This window comes from Delphinus delphis, chromosome 10, assembly GCF_949987515.2.
Source record: "Delphinus delphis chromosome 10, mDelDel1.2, whole genome shotgun sequence".
NCBI classification, from domain to species: Eukaryota; Metazoa; Chordata; class Mammalia; order Artiodactyla; family Delphinidae; genus Delphinus; species Delphinus delphis.
In genome coordinates, this window is record NC_082692.2 from 22,282,495 (window position 1) to 22,291,002 (window position 8,508).

Genomic DNA, 8,508 nt, shown 5'->3' on the forward strand with positions numbered 1-8,508 from the left:
ACTAGATGTGTGTACGTGATTCACCTAGCAGAGAGAAGGTCACAGTAGTGATAGGAGATGAAGAGCGAGATCTGGATGGAGAAGAATGGGTAAGAGGAGGCAGTGTTTCTACTGTCGAGGGAAGAGAAACAGTGAATGATGTGGTTTTCTTAAGGGCTAAAGAAAATGTGTCTAAGTGCCTCAATTGAGTTTCTTCCTTAACCTCTTTGTTATTGACTGTATTGGTAGTCTTCAAAGTTGCATGCTTTTGTAGGAAAGACTGTGCATTTCCTCTGTCTTTTTCTAAAATGGAACGAGAATTGGATTTTCCCTTTCTCTGTAGTCCAGAGAGATTGCTCTGTCATATCTTTCCTAGGATTTTAATTTTAACATGTAAATAATCCCTTTTGCTTTTCCCTTTGATGACATTCCTACATCTAGGTTCCATCCAGTGCCCAGGAAGGGCAGAGCTTGTCATGTGAGATTTTGGCATCAGCTTTCGATTCACCGGTTATTCAACATTGGCCCGTAGTCATCCAGCCTGAAAACGTCATCCTTTTTTCTTGGGTCCTGCAAAAGAGAGGTGGGGAGCTAGCAGTCATCCTGCTTATAAGGTGAGTTCTGGTGGAAAAGGAGCCAGAGCATATCTTTGAAATTATGGTACCAAGAACTGATTTTTAGTTGTTATACATACGAATATTAAAAAAAATAGAACTAAGTGAACATTGTGCTGTATTATACCTGATATATCTATGGGAGGAGAGGCCAGCCCTCAGTATTATAGGGCCAGCTTTCCTTGTCAGCCCCTTGTACATCTGGAGCAGATGCTAAACAATTCATTCATTTATTTATTCATGCATTTAATTCATGCATTCATTCATACAACATTTGTTGAATATATTTTTAGTGCCAGATAATTATTCTGGGCAGTAGAGATATAAAGTTGAAGGACGTTTGGCTCCTGCCCTCAAGGTACTTCAGTCTGGTTGGGGAAACAGACTAGGACATCTGTGATAACAGTCCAGTGTGATGAATACTGTGATAGAAGCAGGTACAGGGTGTTGTGAGAGTAGGGTCAGAGATAAAATGGGAATAAAATATTTGGCTTTATGTTTGAGTAAATGTATAGGGTACAGAAGAGAAAAGGGTTTGAGAAGCATTGTGCTAGAATGTGAGCTTTATGAAGCGAGGGACTGTAGTTATCCCTAGAACACAGTGACATATGATTCATGTTTAATAAATATCTGTTGTATGATCACTGAAAAAACCCAGGTGTATACCAGTCTCTTATTTTAGGTGTCACCGCTTGTCTACAGTCTATAGATAGCATCACTGCAGTAATATACAGTGGACTATTGAACAACACAGGTTTGAAATATGTGGGTCCACTTACATGCAGAGTTTCTTCAATTGTTGCATACTACATGATCTGCGGGAGGATGTAGAACTGCGAATATGGAGGGCGGACTGTAAAGTTACGTGTAGAATTTCTTTTTTTTTTATGGCTGAGTAGTTTTCCGCTGTTTATATGTACCACATCTTCTTTAGCCATTCATCTGTTGATGGACATTTAGGTTGTTTCCATGTCTTGGCTATTGTAAATAGTGCTGCTATGAACATGGGGTGCATGTATCTTTTTGATTATAGTTTTGTCCAGATATGTGCCCAGGAGTGGAATTGTTGGATCACATGGTAATTCAGTTTTTCTTTAGTTTTCTCAGGAACCTCCATACTGTTTTCCACCAGCAGTGTAGGAGGATTCCCTTTTCTCCACACCCTCTCCAGCATTAGTTATTTATAGACTGTTTAATGATGGCCATTCTGACTGGTGTGAGGTGGTACCTCATTGTAGTTAGGAGGAGACACCGCCTACAATGAAATTCAGTTAGCTGTGTCCAGTGTCATCTTCCTGGTCATGCCACTCGCCCTCATTCTTATCTCTTACGGTGCCATTGCCTGGGCAGTGCTGAGGATTAACTCTGCCATAGCATGGAGAAAGGCTTTGGGGACCTGCTCCTCCCATCTCACTGTGGTCACCATCTTCTACAGTTTAGTCATTTCCGTTTACCTCCAGCCCCAAAATCCCTATGCCCAGAAGAGGGGCAAGTTCTTTGGTCTCTTCTATTCAGTGGGCACTCCTTCACTTAACCCTCTCATATACACCCTGAGGAACAAGAAGGTAAAGAGAGCACTCAGTAGGCTGCTGGGGAAGGACGAAGACTCCAGGGAGAGCTGAGCGAGAACTGCTTGATGTGCGTGAAAAGTGAGAGCAACTTCTTCATGGTTTTGTCAGGAAGTCTGTGTTCCCCGCACCTCTGCTCTCCTCACATCCGTCATGTCACAGAAATGGATGACAGCCACGTGTGTGTGCATGCATGCAAGTGTGAGTGTGAGTGTGTGTGCGTGACAGAGAGAGAGACACAGAGACACAGAGATTGAAAATGTGCTAAGGGGAAGTACTTATCTCTGTATGAAACATATGAATCAAATTTAATATTTTCTCTATTTTGTATTTCATACATTTCACCTCCATGGTGATCTCCCCAATTTTATCATTTCCATTTCCAACTCACCTCCTTGTCACATCATCACAATTTCTTTACCTCCACTTCTCATTTCTACCATAGTTTCTTTACTTCTCCCTCGGGTTTTTTTTCCACTTCCTTAAGTGTCTGTTTTGCATTGTTGTTCTATTTTATGCCCCAAATGACAGCAAGGAAGGGGGGAAGTTGAAGTCCAGGGGTTCAGAAACTCGCCCAAGGACATGCAGTGTTAGGACTAAAACCCAGGCCTGGTGACTTCCATCAGGCAACTTCTCAAATACACACTGTTGCTTTCATACCGTCGTCAAATATTTCAGTATCCTTAGGCAGGAATTCAGAACAGAGCCTTAGTAGAAAGCTTAACTTCTTCAGTTCTAGTGTTTCATCTTCTACGGCACCCACAAATCAAAAACAGCTCAGACAGAGAGGGAGACCTCAAAATGTTTATGCCGGCAGGACAGTTTTAACAATGTGGGCTTTGGTGCCATCGACTGGCAGTATGTGGTATTACAACTGGCATTCCAGACTCCTGACCGAAGACCTCTCTAAGGTCATCAGGTTTGTACTCTTGCTCAGAAAGGTGATTTATCATATTGTTATTATTAGGTATTTATATAGTGATTATGATATCCCAGGTACCATTTAAAGTAATTTTCACACATTGACTCATTTAATCTCTATTACAACGCTATGAAAGAGGTAATATCGCCATCCTTTTTCAGATGCAGAAACTGAGACACAGAATTTAGTAGCAGCTTAACAATTTCAGGCATTTGGACCCAGGAGGGCTGATTCAAGTCTCCAGGCTCTTAACCCTGTGCTTGAATACATACAGTGTCTCCCCAGCACGGGTGAGAAGTCTCATATCTCTCAGTAAACTTTGAGGAAATCATCCCACTCTAGAAATATGTCTAATTTATTAGACCCCCCCAGCTGAAGGAGGTTTGCTTCCCTGGAATAAGAGTTTATCAGGTGCTCCAAAGCATCCCCTGAGAACAAGAAACAATAGCTGCATGGAGGAAGTTTTGGTAATTCATGTAGTGTGTTCCTGGCTTAACTCCCCCACTGGATTTCAGACTCATAGAAGCAAGGACCAGAATGTTGCAGAAAATTGGCCTCCAATTAGTTCTATAAATGAATGAATGAGTGAGTGAATGAATGAATAAATATCTCCAAAAAATGTATAAAGTTTCGTGGGGTCCTAATCTCACAGATGCTGTCTCCCAGCTTTCCCCATGGCAGTGGCAACAATACCAAATTCTCTCGGATACATGCTGATGAAATAAGAAAAAGGGAAATCCTAGTTTTATTCTAGTCCCAACACAAAATGGCTTTGATTCAACGTTTACTCTGGCATCAGCACAGAACAGCAGCATTAACTCTATTTTAATCCTAATCTTCATTTTAGCCATTCATGTACAAATCTTCTTGCCTCCTTGACCTCCTAATTTGATTGTATCCTATACTAAATGTAGATCCCCTATTTTATATTTAATAATCCCAATCTCAACCCTACAAGAGATGCTAACCCCAGTTCTACTTTTCAAATCACTTATGTAATACATTTTTATCATGATCACCTCTATCCTCTTTCTCTCACTGGGACCTGGAAACCTCTACCTTTTTGGCCTGTTTATCAGCTCCCTGTGCCCAGAGGCCCTAATGTTCTCATACAGTAAAATCCTTTCTAGACAGACTCTAGGGGAAATACAACAGAGAATTAAATGAAGCAGTGTAAACAATCTGTTTTAATGAAAACTGATTTGTTGAATAAGTGGATTAACAGAGGTTTTAGGACTAACATCTTATTCTGAATGCATTCAGTCTATGTGGACAGTTATCTACTGGATACCCTAGGGGGAAACCCAGCACAAGCTTACTCAGTCACAACCCTCAAAGTGTCCAAAGCAGATCACGATGGTCAGAGACACAATTCCAACATAAGTAACCACTACACAACTGAGTTGGGGGCAAGTACGAGGCCAAAGGCATAGAGAATGAAAGAATAAAGTGTACGAGCATTGGGTGGTGTGGGCATCAGAGAATTCTTCCCTGAGGTTTCAAACACAGCAGAGGGAACAATATTGATATGAAATATTTGCTGATTTACTGTGTGGAAAGAGCTGGCATACATACGTTGTGCATTAAGATGGGAAGATGTGGGGGAAGGAGTTACACCAGGGAGCCAAATGGTTTAAGGGGAAAATATGGATTATTTTAGAAATATAGAGAAGCTACTGAATTGGATACAAGTGGAAAAGTGGATCCCTTGCAGATGATTAAAGACTACAGGATTTAGGTCCTGTGAGTGTGGGCACTTCCCTATCCAATACAACACATGAGTTGGAAGCACTTAAGGGGACATTATTCAAGAACCTCCGGGTGTAATCAGTTCACTTCTGAAGGGCTCACTGAACCATGAATAGGCCCTGAAGCACAGGGCCCAGCTTCTGTTTCCCCTGTGCAGAATTAGTCACTCATGCCTGAAGGGTACCAGGATATGCCACCCCAAAATATGTCTCTTTGGCATATGGATTATTTTAAGCTAAAGGCCCATTGAGAACCAGCAGCTGCAAGAAAACCTCTAAAACAGGCCACAAGTTTTCTTTTTGTAAATTTACTTTTCTAAAGGTGTCTCCCTCTCCTGTACTAGGAAGAGGAGGACTCTTAACTCTTATCTAAGGAGAAGGCACAGACAAATCTGCATAACAAACCTTACTAAACAATCCCTATTTACCACACTTTTCCTGATCACCTTCCCAAAGCTGGCCTCCACTACCCAGAAGCCCCAAACCCCTTAACCCCTTTTCCTTTGTTTAGCTCAAAATGGTATATAAGCCCCAGTTTTAGTCGCCCCTCCGAGTTCCTCAGCACTGAGTATTCTCAAGCATATTCGCGATGCACGTGTTAATAAACTTCAGTTTTTCTCTTTTTAATCTGTCTTTTGCTGGTCTCCACTTGCAAGGCCCCAGCTAAATAAAGAACCTAAGATGGGTTGGGGAGAAAGGTTATTTGTCCTCCCCTCCACCCCCGAGAACACTCTGTGCGCTGCTTAGTGTTACTGCCCCTCGGCTCCCTCTCCCCACGACGTCGCAGTTCCGGCACAGCGCCCCCTCGCGGAAGCCTCCGTGCGGTTCACGGCAGCAACACAGGTCTCGTCTCCCACGACCGTCTCTAGTGTTCCCTTCCCGGCCCCACGGGCCGCGTAAGTGGATGCCTCATTGGTTAAGTATTTTGAATATCACCCCTGTTTGGGGGAGGGAAAGCTGTCTGATATGAAGCCCACCCTCCGATTCCCCTCAGGTTAATGGACTTTGAAGTACAAAGTAACAGAATTCCCTGCTTCAAAAACCGGAGAGAATAAACTCTATCCAGAGTGTCCTAAAATTACAATGGACCGTGGGAGGAACCACAATTGGCAGAAACGGCGAGGTGTGGGACTACCACTGGCCTTGAAGCATCCAGAAGAAATCAAAGACCTGGGAAGAGGCTGAAAGTCAGCAAATAGACAAGACTGGGTGATGGACCTGCGAGGGTAGACAGCAGCGTGCGAGGTGCAGTGAACGCTCGCTTTGGAGCAGGCAGACCAGATGCAGTGGATCATTCTTTCCAAAGAAGGCTGCAGCAACATATTTATTGCATCCCACGTGTTCTTTTCACAGTGGGACTGATGCTCAGCCCACGATGACGTGAGGTCCACGTTTCCTCTCCTTGAATCTGGGCACAGCCTTGTGACTGCCCAAACCAATGGGATCTCTCTCTCTCTCTCTCTCTGTCTCTCTCTCTCTCTGTCTCTCTCTCTCTGTCTCTCTCTCTCGACAGTTGCCTTTGGAACCCAGGCACCATGTTGCAAGAAATTCCAGGCTGCATGGAAAGGCTAGGGGTAGGGGTTCCAGCTGACAGCTCCAACTGAAGTCTCAGCCAACACCCATCTTTAGACCCTTCTGATGATTCCAGCCCCCAGCCTTCAAATCTCCCCACTGTCCCCCGAGTTCCTGACCCACAAAACCGTGAGAGATAATAAATGATTATTGTTTTAAGCCAGTGTTTTACGGTAACAGGTTGTGCAGCAACAGACAATAATTCACTCAGGCTGGATGCTGGCTCTCCTCATCAGCTGTGACCCTGGACAAGAGTCTTCCTCTCCTAGCTGCAGTCTCCTTGCCAGGTAACAGACATGAGTGCACAACACCTTCCCACAGCACTGTCCGGAGCAGCAGAGGTAACGACTGCAAGATGCCCACACTCCTGGCTGTTCTCTCAGGCTACCTTGTTGATTTATTTCACCTGCCTACTTACTTACTTCATCTTCCCTCTTTGAGAATGTACATCCCACGAAAGCCCATCTTGTCCACTGCTCTACCCCAGGGCCTAGAAGCACCTGCCACAGTAACTTCCCCAACAAAAGTTGTTGATTGGGACTTCCCTGGTGGTGCAGTGGTTAAGAATCTGTTTGTCAATGCAAGGGACACAGGTTCGATCCTTGGTCTGGGAAGATCCTGCATGCTGTGGAGTGGCTAGGCCCGTGTGCCACAACTACTGTGCCCGTGCAACACAACTACAGAAGGCCTCGCTCACTGCGACTGAAGAGAGCCTACACGCAGCAAAAAAGACCCAATGCAGCCAAAAAATTAAAAAAAAACAACTTTTGATTGATTGAAAAAATAACAAAACTAACATAGTAGCAAAGTGTTCACAAAATTCTTTCTGTTAGTAAATGACTAGGGCAGGGAGGCAAGAGGCCAAGTCAGGGCAGAGCTGGGGCCACTGAGGCCTGGCAAGCAGTCTAGAGCCCACAGTGCTCTACAGTCAGGAGGAGATCTGAAGCCTGAGGGTGAAGCCCATCCTGACCGAGGCAGGGCTGGAGAGGCCAAGGGAACAGCTCCTCCCAGAACTGCTGAGTGGTGGTCGCACCACCCGGCAACACATCCTCATCACACCAGGAGCCTCTGCTGGCCCTACCATTTGACCTGGTCCCTGTCTGTGCTCCTGCCAGCAAAGAAGGTCTGGCTTGACCTTGGCACAGTAGAACTGACCCTCTGTAATTTGCAGCTCCACTAAGTGCAAAGAAAGTTCAAGGTGGTAACTCTGGTCTCTTCTGTTCTGCCCAGGGCTGGGATATAGCTCCTGCTGCTGCTTCTGAAGCCAACTGTTCACTTTCCACACTAAAGGCTTACCTAATCCACAGGATTCTTCCCCTTTTCTCGAGAATATTCTATTGTGGGAAGAGGGGAAACTCAAATCAAGTCCTATTGGTCCAATGTGGATAATCACAGTAGAATGGTTTTCAAGTACTGCTGGTCCAAGATTTAACCACCCATGCTCTCAGGGAACTTCAGAACTTGGGTCTTCCACAGGATGGTGAAATGAGAGGGCCCATCCAATCCTTGTAGCTCTTTTGCAAAACAATGAAAATCGCTTTAAAAACATCAGTGCTATGGGGAAAGAGAAAAAGTGAGCTTCAAAAAGGCACTTCTCCAAGAGGACCCAAAGAATTACAAAAGTCCCAAGCAATGTTTTGTTTTGTTTTCCATTGGCCATTCAATACTTTCTTTCACGTGGATATCCAGTTCCTGCCAAGATGCTCAGAGTTCTTAGACAAAGACTTTTAAGGCTGGAAGCACTCAGGGGCCATCTCATCTGCTGCCTCCTAGCAGTCATATTTTTTTTGTTATTCTTAATTCCTAGGAAGAAGACTCCTCACATCTGTTCAGCCAAATGCTCCAGGCTCCCACACCTGCCCATCACTGTCAGAGAACTCATTAAACAGTAGCAACAGTGGCTAGTGTTTACCCAACATGCTCCATGGGCCAAGAACCATCGTGAGCACTTGTCCTTGCAACCACCCTGCGGAGGGCTGGATGATGAAGATGGTGCTGATCATGATGAGTCTTATCTTCATAAGTGAGAACTTGGAGAATAAAGGAAATTTTTTGCATGTGGTAGAATCTGAAGCTCGGGTAGTTAGACTCCAGTGCCCACACTT

General features: G+C 44.4%; 1 long non-coding RNA gene across 1 annotated transcript; it reads left to right on the plus strand.

Annotated features, from left to right (window-relative positions):
- The first annotated feature begins 26 nt into the window (after positions 1-26).
- LOC132432775 (uncharacterized) lies at positions 27-8,397 on the plus strand. The gene is made up of 3 exons (XR_009520977.1): positions 27-89; positions 421-593; positions 8,211-8,397. It is a non-coding gene; the product is annotated as an uncharacterized lncRNA (long non-coding RNA).
- The last annotated feature ends 111 nt before the right edge of the window (positions 8,398-8,508 follow it).